Raw genomic sequence first — 14194 nt, 5'->3', positions numbered from 1 at the left:
AACTCCTAGGCGAGCAAGTCTGTGAACATCTCTTGCTAGTTGCTTTCTTTCTTCCTGAATATGTGCTACACTACCCATAGATAGTCTGCTAAGAGCATCAACTACTACATTGGCCTTACAGGATGGTAAAGCACATTCATATCATAGTACTTGAGGAACTCAAGCCATCTCCTCTGGCGAAGATTCAACTCTTTCTGGGTGAACACATACTGAAGGCTCTTATGGTCTGTGAACACATCTACGTGAACACCATACAAGTAATGTCTCCAAATCTTTAAGGCAAATATTACGGCTGCAGGCTCTAGGTCATGAGTTAGATAGTTCTTCTCATGCACCTTAAGTTGTCTAGAAGCATAAGCTATAACCTTACCTCGCTGCATCAACACACAACCTAGGCCAACTCTGGATGCATCACAATAGATCACATAACCGTCTGAACCCTCTGGTAGAGTCAAAACAGGAGTTGTAGCCAACATAGTTTTCAGTTCTGAGAAGCCCTTCTCACAATCATCTGACCACTGAAACTTAACCTTTTTCTTAGTCAACTTAGTCAATGGAGAAGCTATGGATGAAAATATTTCCCCGAACCTTCTATAATAACAGGATAAACCCAAGAAAATTCTAATATCTATAGGAGAGGTAGGTCTGGGCCATTGCTTCACGGCCTCTATTTTCTGAGAATTCACTCTGATCCCTTCGCTAGACACTATATGACCAAGGAAAGTAATAGATTGCAACCAAAACTCACATTTGCTAAACTTAGCGAATAACTAGCGATATTTGAGAGTTTGCAGGACAACCATCAAATGAGCCGCACGTTCTTCCTCATTCCTAGAGTAAACAAGGATATCATCAATAAATACAATAACGAACAAGTCTAAATACTGCTTGAAAACCCTGTTCATTAAATCCCTGAACGATGCAAGAGCATTGGTTAGTCAAAATGACATAACTACAAAATCATAATGACCATATCGAGTTTTAGTATTACAATTAAGCACAACATAATAGGGGGACAACCAAGTCATGCTTAAGATTATATCAAAGTCAGTCATATCCCAAGTATAAAAACCCATAAAAAAAAATAGGACAAGCACGATAGACATGGGTGACTATGACAGACTTTCCAACTGGGGTAGAAACATCGATGGAGGCATCAAGTATATCACAAATCATAGAAAATTCTGAGGCAAACCGCACAGACACATAAGACTAAGTATAACTCGGATCAAATAACACACTAGCCATCCAGTCACAGAAAATAATAGTACTTGTGATCACTCCGTCAGAAGCCTCTGCCTCGTTCTTGCCCGAAAAGGCGTAACGCTGACCCCTATCATCATGACGGGTGACTTCCCTGCCTGGCTGCACCGTACCTCTACCTGCATTACCATTACCCCTACCTCCGCGGCCTTGCTGATTTCCTCCTCGTCCACCTTGTGGACGCCCTTGACCATTATTACCATTTCCCGCGGGTACCACTACTCTAGTCTGCTATTGCACGGAATCCATCACGCGTGGTTGGGGACAATCTCTCCTCATATGCCTAGGTTATCCACAATTATAGCAAGTACAATCATAAGATGGCATGCGTCCTGTCACAACCTGAGTCAACACCCCGGAAGCAACACGGCGTACTTGACCCCGAAGGGGTTTTATACAAGCCTCATAGCATTCATTCATCGTATAGGTAATAGAAATAGTACGGAATTAAAACATTTTATTCAAAAACCATACAATCTAACATTCAAAAACATTTAAACGCAAGCGGAAGTCTATATCTCACATGGCCATCTTAGACACAATCTTGAACAAAATAGGGACACGGCCCTTTACAATAGAAATCTAAAGCAGTCTATTACATGAAAAGAAATAAACTTCTAAAAACATACTTGTCCTCGATCTATGAGGAAATACCACTTGATCTTGGAAGAATAGCAATCCAAGCATTTCAATCTAGATACAAGCAATCACTTGCCGGAACCTACACTTGTAGTAAAAACATAGAAGAATGGGTTAGCACACAAAAATGTACTAAGTATGATGACCAAGCAAAAACATGCTTTAAAAGGGATATTTTGGTTGGAAACCATGCATATGCAACTTTTTAGAAATATCATGGCCAATAGCATAAGAGACATCAAATACAAGTATAATCATTATACAAGTCACAACATCACATTTGAACAATATCAACATGTAAGCCATTACCTTCACCTTAGACCTTTACCTCAAGTAACCCTCATGCTATACCTTGTGCAATGTATGGATAGCGTCCCATACCACCATCCACACTAAGGCACCACATTAAGGTCACCAAAAGTGAACTTACCACTCCTTCCTTTTCACCTTTGCACAATATCCACGCATAAGAGACATAGCATTTCATAAGACATGACAAGGGAAAATAACTCATAATATAACCCAAGTATAGCATGCATCATCACATTAAGCATTTAAGAGTCAACATTCTTCAATAACTTCATTTAGAGGACTTTCATTCATTAATTATTAAGGCTTAGAGAACTCACTATAGCCCTCTTGAAGCCTACTCGTGCCATGTATGGATAGCATCCCATACTACTACCCACACTTCATTGAACTCCTCAAGAAACTATAATGCACATCTCACGTGATGGGAATAAGTGCTTAACCGACATAGACCATGAGAGTTAGATCATGGAATTTGATGTACCGTCCCATATCGTAAGGGTTGGTCTACTTGCCTAAGGTAAACCGGTATTTAGCTTAAGTGATCTACTAGCTAGACCTATGTGGGAACATAATTAAGGGACAAGGAGATTGCTACTAGATACCCCGCCTCAACTAACGTGAGGGCATCCATCTCAAGAGATTGCTACTAGAAACCCTGTCTCAACTCACGTTAGGGCTTCCATCTCATTCAATATCCTCTCGGTGCTTAGCCTACATTCCCATAGAGTATTTTAACATTCATTACATTAAGGGATAAGAGATTATTACTAGACACCCTATCTCAATTCACGTGAGGGCATCCATCTCAAACCCAACATTCATTCATTGGATAGCTCATAGATTTAAAGATGAGAATAGCCTTTCATTTAAGAATCCCATTATCGTTCATTAGTGTAAGATCGATAATATCCTTTCAATCAACACAACATTATCATTCATTGGAGTACAATTGAGAATAGCCTTTGAATAAGTACTTCATCATTAACATTATCATTGAACCTCATTCAAGTGTGTGTGTGTGTGAGAATAGCCTTTCACATAATCATCATCATTAACAAGTGTTAATAGAGTGATAACATTCAATCCTAACACAATTAGCTTCTAGACATGATCATCATTCATTCATTCATTTAAATCACACACATGCATCATATCACAATTATACATTAACATCCACATATAGGGTACAAGGAATATATCCATAAATTCAATACCACAATATACATAGTAAATAAACACCTCCACCTTTCAAGTGGATCAACATCTAATTCACAATTCTAATTAAACAAGTAATTGATAATAACTTGCCCTTCAAGGGTCATACTTCCAAATCACCAACACACCAACAATTCACTAGAATTAGGGCATGGGTAATGATATACTTCAAAAATCTAAAGCAATTTAGAAAATTCGATTCACATGCATTCATCATCAACAAACCCCACTTCATAAAGGCACAATTTAGGAATTGAGAGAATTCATGGGTTCATAGAGTATTTTCATCATAAATCACCAATTAAACATTATTACAATCATAATTTGTCATTAGAAACTATTTGAAAAACGTTTGATAAAAGAACCCATGAGATTGAGTAAAACCTAGGGTTTTTGAGAAACTTGAAAACTTTGAAAACTTCTTTGAAATTGACTCTAGGGTGAAAGCTAACCCTAGATGAAGGATTACCTTACCTTAATAGATGAATTCCATGAAAATCCACTCAATTAGCCTTCCTCTTCAAACCCTAAGTCTTCTTCTTCTCTTGGTCTTCAATGGAGTTCTAGAGAAGATATTTGGAGAGAGAGGGGTTTTTGATTTGGGGAAATTGAATAATGAAATCTAAAATAGTATTTTATTTTTTTAATACTCTTAAAATATCTTAATATAGTTAAAATAACCGTCCATACACTTAAAACAACTAATTAACCAATTACCAAAAGACCCCTACACTTGGCCGCAACTTGACAACAAAAGAGTGGAGACTCACGCCCTAGACCTACGGACCATGAGTCCATTCACGGACCGTACTGCTGGTCCGTGGTCTGGGGCAGTGTCTTGGTTTGGGTGCCCTTGACCTACGGAGGCTATCCACGAGGAGTGAACCCGTTCCGTAGGTCACCAAACTTTGGCCAACTTTCTGTTTTGGGGCAGCCTTGGGGTTAGACTTAGGGTCCTCCTCAAGGACCCTAGGGTGGTCCTTGGGGAGTCGTACCTTGACGTTTAACCCCTAAACCCCTCAACCATGACTCGGGACAACATTTAACCACTCATAACCCAAAACTAACTCAAAACGACACTCGTCAACTCTAGTTCGACCTACTAGAGTTTAGGGTCGTTACACTGCCCACCGAAGGTGCAGCTCCGTGGCTATCCTGAATCAAATTCTGAAGTAGAGTTCCAGAGTAACTACTTGTAGAAGCGGGCATAGCAGACTGAATTGGTCGGGCTGCAAGAGTCGGACTTCTTGAACCTCTGGAGTAAGATCCCTGAAAGTTGCTTGAATTTTTGGCTTTCTTAGCCAATGCCTTTGCCTGACCGTCTCGCCTCACCCCCTCCACTTTCTTCACAAATTTTTTTACCTCATTGAAGCTTTTCACTACAGAGGTCATATGAACAGATAATACCTGCAACTCAGAATTTAGTTCTTTAATAAATAAACGGATCCTCTCTTCCTCAATAGTCACCAATTGCGTAGCATATCTAGACAAGGCATGGAACTTGGCATCATAAGCAGCCACAGACATACCACCTTGCTCCAAAGCCATAAATTCATCCTTCTTACGGTCTCTCAAAGTTCGAGGCATATACTTCTCTAAAAAGAGAGCATGAAACTGGGTCCAAGTAAGTGAAGGTAAAACTAAAGATCTGTATTCCACATAAGCTCTCCACCACTTCTTAGCCTCACCTTGAATCTGAAAAGTCACAAACTCAACCCCATGCTGATGGACAATTCCCAACTTATGAAGCCTCTCAAGAACTTAGTAAACATCTCATGCTCATTACCACTCATAACCGGACCCAACAAAGGACAGAAGAAAGCATCATTACCTCCAGTTCCGCCCACCTTGGGGGATTGGCGGGAGCTTGTGTTGCTTGAACAGAAGGAAGTACTCCAGGACCAATTAACCTACACTCTGATACCAATGAACCTACGCTCTGATACGCTCCTAAAGTACTATAGCCTCTCGACGAAAAGTACAAATGTCTCTGTACCGTTCCGCAAGACTCTAGTAGACTCGTTTTGGTACATCAAGATCAATGAACCTACGCTCTGATACCAACTTTGTCCAACCTTGACCGTCGTGATTAGCACCCACACTAACATTCCGCTGGGAGAACCATTAATACTAATTTGCTAACTAAAGAACTACACAACTAAATCAAACTAAGGCATTTAAAGTTATGGAAGCAAGTTTAAATGCTAAGCAAAAGAAATAGAGTTCTCATAAACTCTAAAAGTCTAAAAAAGCAAAGTGGAAAATAACGCCTAGAACCTGAAAGTCAATGTACCAAAACATCTAAGGTTCAACCATAAGTCTAAACAAGAAGGGGTACAACCACAAACTAACATACGAATAACCAACTAGAAAGTCTAAGTCCGAAATGTGGACATAAATAGAAAGAGACCTCATGGCAGCCCGGAAAAACTGGCTCACCCTTGAATTCGATTGATCACTGATCTTCTAAGCGAGGTATGTCAATAGTCGCCTGAAGATGCCCTGTACTCAACAAAGAAAGAGCAAGTACAATATCACTACACAACCACAGTGTACTGGTAGGATCACACGACTATCCCACTAGTGTAACATATATAAGTTATTACATCATAATAATAACATGCATACACCGAACATATACAATATCAACATCATTTACGAATAACGTACAATTTCACAATCCTCAAGATAAACAGTTATGTCAAGTCAATGGTCCTCTCATGGAACCCATACCCAAACTGTTAGCGTATCAGTACGTGATACCCGATCACATGTTTATGCCGAAATGTGGCAAGCGATTCCATGTTTATGCCGGAACGTGGCAACCGATCCAAGTTAGTGTGTCGGAACGCAATACCCGATCCATTCAACAAGCCACAATCACAATCACAAAATAGATTCTCACAATCATACAATCAAGTCATGATTCATGGCATGCAATTATCCGTCTATCCTCATTTACGATTAGTGTGATCAATAATGCAACATTCGCATACATACATATATTATGATAAATCAAGAACAAACATACACCACACAACATGAAATCACAACCATCACCTACCTCGAAATGAGCTTGAATCCCCTAAAACACTTGATACTTCCCTTTTCGAATTCGTTTCTCTTGTTCTTGGTCTACAAATAATTAATGTAACACGGAAATCAATAAACAAGACCCAATTATCCGGATTCTAATCAATAATATCAATCCTAGGTCAAACCCTTGATCCCGATACCTAGATTACAGCTTTTTCCATCATAATTTCAAGATCAAAACCCTCCCCCATCTATAATTACCCACTAGTTTACGTTCTACGGATTGAAAAATGGATTCGGGGAGTGAAAAAATTACCTTTAGCCTCAAGAATGGTGAAAACTGTCAAGAAAACACCTGGGGTCATCTCCTAGCTCTCAATGTCAAAAAGTGTAAAATAAAATATTTTTGGGGTTTATTTCCGACTTAATTAGCGACTGGCCCTCTATGGCGGCACCCATCACGCCACAGCGTCCCTGCCCTGGCGGGAATAATACCGCCTTAGCGGCTTGCACGGAAACAAAGAGCTAAATAAAGAATTTCAAAGCCCCCATTTCACAACACACCTTCAACCAATGACACTCAGAAACTACCCGTTCATGCTAAGATTAGTTTCGAGAGTTCTACTCGCCCGAGTTCAATTCCGTAAAGTCGTACGGGGTCCTTAACGTCTTAACTATCTACTCATGTGATCAGAATCATAATTAGATCACCCAATTGTTACAAGATTTCCCTAGAATTTACTGACTCTGATTTCGTCCAAATCTGAACTAGGTTGGGAAATTCCAAGTTACTACGAAAAAGTTTTCCGGCACAAATTTTTTCCCCGTTGGCTTTTCTTTAACAACGGGAACCAGTCGTTACATTTATCTTTAAAGGAGTTCTCTTATAGGTGGTCAATATGATTTTTATAATTTAAATATAGTATTAAGATCATTTACTACTAGTAATTGATCCTAATAACAACTTCCATTATGAATGTCAAATTGATCAATTAGAAGAGATTTCATTTAATATGAACAACTAATTGAATGCAATAATTTGCATATGGAAAATATAATATTAAGAAAATGATATGTGAAAAGAAAACATACTGGTCAAAAGGAATATCAAAACGCTTTCAATGTGTATTGGCCAAAAAATCATGATAGATCGTCCAATTCTCCTTAGTGTAGCGATGGAATCTGCATTTTTTTTTCTTTTGGTACATATGATAAATTCATTTATTTGCATTCTTTGAAGATTGGTTATAAAATTTTAGTAGTGCAGTCTTTACCATTTAAATTTTGTAATCCTAAACAAAGATCCAAATATTATTCTTCTATTTTCAAGACTCTCTTGCGACATATTTCTCATATTCAGTTAGAATAAGCTTGTCTAACAACAAAACATCAATTTTTGTTAGTATCAAAATATGGCAATATCTACAAAAGAACGTAATAAGAAAGGAAATTTTTTGTTTCATAAAAGATTTAAATAAATAAGGAAAAATTACAAAGATATTGTGTTTAAGACTTTTATTTACAATATAAAATATATTCTTTTTTTATGTACAAAACTAAGTTTTAAATTACAAATATAGCAATTTAAAATAAATACACGTTTTTTAATATTATTTGTGGGTTAGTGTGCTTAATTGTTGGGACTCATAACAAGATTATTTTTCTCTCTCTTCATTATTCATCTCAATCACAATAATATTCTCTCTTAATGGTATATTTTCTCTCTCTTATTACTCTATCATCTTTTATATTGTTAGTATCTAGGTAAAACCTCCATTCTTGATAATATTTTTGGTTCTTTTCTATTCTTCTTTTTTTTTAATTACCTCTAATTCAAGAACAAAAATTATTTTCGTTATTGTTATTTACTATCAATAATTCCATGAATTCTATAGAAGAGCCTAAGATCAAGCTTCGACGCAATAATAACAATCCTATAGTATGTTCTAAATCATGTTTTGAGTTGAATGCATTCACTTTATCCCATAAGTGATTATGAAAGAGCAATTCATGCCATCAATAGTGAAAATTCTTTCTCTATTACAACTGATTTGCCAAAAAAAAAGGTAAGGAAAAATATGTTAGTGCAAATTTTTTCATTATTACCTTCAAATCGGCAAAAAAAAGTACGGAGAAAAAAATACAATTGTTAATTCAAAGAAGATCCGGATGATCATAGTAAATATGATTTGTATCATGTGGTCTATAAATTATTGGAATAATTTTTAAATACAAAAATATTTTAGTGTATACACTTTGGTCGTCGATTTGGTACAATTATTGATGATATGTTATTTTAAATAGTGATATGTCTTAATGAATATATTTTAGTGGATGGTCTGGTACAACATATGGTGATTTGCTGGTTTTTAACGTTGATATGCTTTGGTGTATATATTTTGATGGATGATATAGTTAAAATATTGATAATATGTTGATTTAATTTGATGTATGGTGTGACTAAATTTTTGGTAATATGTTGGTTTAGAACTATAAAAGAAATTGATTTATAATTGAGTTGATTTTAGTTATATGTTCCAACCCTAAAATGCATAACACCATAATCAAGTTAAGTATACATCAACTTTTTAGTATCATCAAATTAATTTACATGGTGTACAATGTGGTGTAACCTTTGTGTCAAGTTCAAATGTTAATAACTATAACAATTAAAAATAATTGGTGAATTGTTAATTAAAGAATAATGGTGATTTGTTTACTCAAAGTTGCACTATGTTAGTGTGTATATATTTTTATGCATTATATGATTAATTATTTTTTATGATATGTTGGTTTAGAACTATAAAAGATATTGAATTATAAGTGATGGTAAAATTGATTTTGTTATAAGTTACATCCCTGTAACACATAACACCATAATCTAATCAAAGTATGCACCAACTTTTTAGTATCATCACATTTATTTGCATGGTGTACAATATGATTTAACCTTGATGACAAATTCAAACTAATATAATTCAATTTTACCATGATAAATGAATTATACCAAATTGTAATCAAATAAATTAAAAAATAAATTCATATATTAATGATAAAGTTAATTTTTGATCATATTTTCCAACCTATATTTGTGTAAAAAATTATTTAAGCAAAAAAGATGAAGAGAGAGAAGTAGAAAAAAAACACAAAAAACCAAATGGGGTAAAAAAATGGTTTAAAAAAATTCAGAAAATAAAATGGGGTAAAAAATGATTAAAAAGGAAGAAAAAAATAGAAAGAGACGAGTGAAGAGAGAAATAAGAAAAGGAGAGAAAAATTTCAGAAAAAAATGGTGGAGAGAGAAAAAGAGAATCTACATATTAAATATTTTAGGAAGAAGATTAGGAAGTAAAAATATTGAGGGGAGAAATTTTAGGAAGAACAAAAAAGAGAGATTTTCTAGGGACTAAAAGCGTGTGTTTTTTAATCCCTTTATTTTATTTTGGTATTTCTGTTTTTCTTTTTCTTTTTATTTATTTTGTTCATTTTGTAAACGTTTTATTGCTATATTGATGAAAAGTCAAAGTACTGTTATATAGGAGTAATTTGGGTGCTTAAATTGTATAGTTATGTTTTTTTCCCCTAAAATAATAACATTATAAAAAATTCATGATAAGAAAAAAAGCAAAACAATAGTAAACAATTTCAATAGGTAAGAGTATGCTAATAATCAAATGATTAAACAAAATACATGTTTCAAGAAGTTATAACACGAGGTGCATGCAGCCTTGTTTACTTATTCAATTAAACCTACCATTTCAAATGGACATGTTATAGATTCTTTGAGAAAACATTTGAAGTCCTGTTGACAAAATATCCTCATCTATAATAGAAATTAATGCATCCATCATTTAGTAATTATCATTATCAAAAATAATAACGTACTCACTACAATGCAACAAGTGAAGTCCTAATAAGATATAGTTTATGTAGTTCTTACTCATACCTTGAGAGTTATAGAGGATATTTATGATAGATCCTTTATTGAGAAGTTTTGCAGTAGTACATTAATTTACATATCTTGTGAAATGTTGCTTTTGAAGTGACAATCTGATTTATTTTTGAATATCCTCAAAATACACAACTACAATTGAATTGGTTTAAAAGGATGGATAAGATAAAATAATTTTGGGATTGAGACATAGTTGTATGACGAAAGTAATTAGATGCTACGAACACTACTAAAAGTCACTATTTTCACACTGAACTTTTCTAATGAAAATAGTTCATTGCTAATTCTCATAAATGTTTTGATTGAGTTGGTGAGAAGCAAAAAGTAGTAATGCTTCCATATGTAAAAATTAAGAAATTTCTACTTATTTCAATGAGAAAATATTTTTAACGATACCTTTTCAGTGTGGTGGTTCGGTGAAAATTATGAGTCGTAAAACTATGTTCTATATCACAAATTTCTCACTGATTTGTAGTGGAAAAAATAATTGTTTCTTGCAATGAGACATGAGTTCAACCAAACTAATTTGTCTGACAACATGCTCACACAATAACATTCATATTGGAATTAATATTCTTTAAGAAAGCATTAATTAACTAAATCCCTTTATTAATATATCATCAACCAAAACTATAATTTTATTTTTGTATCTACTCAAGTCAAAGGCCTATCGGGAGTAGTCTCTCTATCATATGGTTAAGGTTGAGTATGTTGCTATTGTTGATATTTATTTGGCTGATGAACTATATTATAGAAATAGCTACACGGTGTCTTTGATTTGATTAATAAAAGTGTGATCTTCGATGATTAGTCTATCTATTGGCTCTCATGAGGTTACATTTTATCAACTTTTTCTAGTTGTAGTTGATGATATATTCATAAAGGGAGTTGGTTAATTAATACTTTATTAAAAAATTAAAGGTCAATTACAATGTGATTGTTATTGTGGAAGCATGTTGAAACACATAATGGTTTAGTGGAACACATAACTTACTACTAAAGCAAAGGTTTGTCTTACTGCAAATCAATGAAAATTCATGCTATTGAAAATGATTCTTTTCAATCGTTCTTCATCTAAAAAATGCATGTGAAAAACAAATTATTACTAAATAGTAAGAAGATTCCTAATTTTTTCACTCGTTATCCATAGAATTAGCTAACCAAAAAATGCATGTGAAAAACAAATTATCACTGAATAGTAAAAAGCTTCCTAATTTCTCCACTTCAAAGCATTACTATATTCTTTCCTCACTGATCAAATTAGAAACTTTTTGATAATAGCCTATGAGAATTTTCAATAGGAAATTTTAGTGTAAAAATAGTTATTTTTAATAGTGTATTTAGCATGTAATTACTTTTAATTACATCTCAAATTCAACATTAATTTTTTTTATTCAACTGCATTTTATGTATTGTGTTGATTTTCATAAATTGACTAGATTATTGTTTAAGAAGTAACATTTCACAAGATATGTGAACATTGCACTACATACTATTTCTCAAAAGAGATCTATCCGGGTTATCTACCTCCCAAGATAGGGGTAAGGTCTGTCTACTCTATTCTCTCAGACCTCACTTGTAAATTTACAATGCGTATATTGTATTTTTGTTGATAATTGTGGGCATATTTATTAATTCTTGCCATATATGTGTAACATTTTGTTCTTAGAACCTCGATTTTTGTACTGATCCGGATGGTCATTTTTGAGAATTTTGAATATTCGTTTAACTAGAGTGAATTAATTGATAGTTAATTGTTAAATAACTAATTTTAGTTAATGCTTAATGAGTTAAGTTTATAATTAGTTTAATACCATATACCACTTGAACCATATAGAAAAATAAATTATTAGGTTTGAGAATTTTTGGGTCAAAGCTTAAGAAAAGAAAGCGAAAGAGGAGTTTGTGGAGATATTGTGCGGCTTGGAAACAAGGAGTATTTAGATAAACAAATTAATAAATAAGTGTGTGTGTGTGCACGCGCGCGCGCGCATGCGTGCATGTGTGTGTGAAGTTAATTTTCCACATTAATGGGTAGTAACATTTTCGAAGGTTTGGGACTTTTTCGAGGAGTTATGATTTTTTTGAAGTGTTGTGACTAATCTGATAAAGCGTGATAAACACATTTTCATACAATCCTTTGTTCTCTATAAATAGAGATGTTTTCTCACACTTTTAAACTACAAATTTTGTAAGTTTTCTATCCTTCTTCTTAAACAAGAAAAATTGTGAGAGTTGTTCAATTATGCAATTACAATTATTTTTGTGGGTAAACTAGATAGATCAACAAAAATTGATGCCACAAGGAAAATAGAAATACTCAACCTCAAACTAGAAGATTATCTAGATAATTAATATGTTCTCATTTCCATAGTCATAAATATACTTTTGCAACAACTTCAACTTGACCAGAAGTTAAATGATTTTCTGTTGCACAAACTACAACTTGGTGTTCATGTAACATCTCGCAACTAGAAAGAACTAGAAAGAAGTTAAAAATCTGGAAATAGTTATTTTGCAAAGTATAAGGAAATCTGGAAAATTGTAAGTGAGTTAAAGTTGAGTTTTTGGTCAACTTCAGACGGCCATAACTACTAGCTCAGGATGAGTTAGGTGTAGTTCCAGATATGGTTGGAATGATCTTTCCAACGCCGCCAAGTTTGCGCGATTCCGAGTTCGTATGAGAAAGTTATTCCCTTTAGAAGTTGGGTTGTTGGATTAAGGAAATGTCCAATCCAGAAATATAACGGGTATTTTAGTCTTTTCACTACCCTATTATTTTAATCTGATTTTAGGAGTTTAATATGGGTCAATTCAGGACTTAGTCAGTTTTAGAACTTGGAATTTCACACTAGGGCCAAGGAGAAAGGAGAAGAGAAAAGAAGAAGGAGAAAAGGGCATATTCATCAAGATCGATCAAGGAACTTGGTGTTTCGCCAAGGATTTACTTCTATCAGGTATGTGAGGCTCTCATAGCATTGGAATCGTTCTCCCACGTGCTAAGAATATTTATTTCAGTTTGGATTCATCCTTAAAGCATTTGAATATTGATGATATTGATACCTATTCTTGAATTCATATATTGTTCTTGAATTTGACTGAGTTGGGAAGTTTCTAAGTTTGTTACGTCGCATTATAGGGTCGTTTCGAGTTAGGTTCTTAGCTACATTTGCTGGGTATATGTATCTAAAAGTGATTTAAGAAAAAGAATCGAGTTTGGGTGGATAAAACGAAGAAGAAATTTTGACGAGCGAAATCTGAACATGGGAGCGCGTGGCGCAACCTGTTCCTAGAATTGAAATTTCAGCTTCACGTCGCGGAGCTGACACGAGGTGTTCTGCCTCAAAAGACGTTTTCAAAACCAAAATTAAATTATGCCTCCGCGTCGCGAACCCACCTCCAAATATTAATTTTTTCATCTTTTCTCATGTTTAACTATCTAGAATCATTCCTAAACATCATGAGATCTTTCCAGTCATAAATCTTAATCCTTGAATCCATAATTCAATTCAAGGATTAGTTAAGAGTCAAGTCAAGAGCAGTTAAGGTCAAAGTCAAGAGAAGTCAAGAGTCAAGTTAAGATGAGTCCTTAAAGTTTTCAAAAGTCTTTCACAAATGTTTTAACTTTGTTTAAGACTTAAGCTTCGAGTTCAGTAAGGATGTAAAGTTGAAGTTCTTTCTTCAAAAAAGTATATGGGGACTATGTATTCCCAAAGAGATTTAAAAATGTTTTCACATTTTAAATAAGAGCGAAAACTGAGATTTCCAAAGAGCTTG

This window comes from Solanum tuberosum, unplaced genomic scaffold, assembly GCF_000226075.1.
Source record: "Solanum tuberosum cultivar DM 1-3 516 R44 unplaced genomic scaffold, SolTub_3.0 scf00046, whole genome shotgun sequence".
Classification (NCBI taxonomy): Eukaryota; Viridiplantae; Streptophyta; class Magnoliopsida; order Solanales; family Solanaceae; genus Solanum; species Solanum tuberosum.
This window is presented reverse-complemented; position numbering follows the sequence as displayed.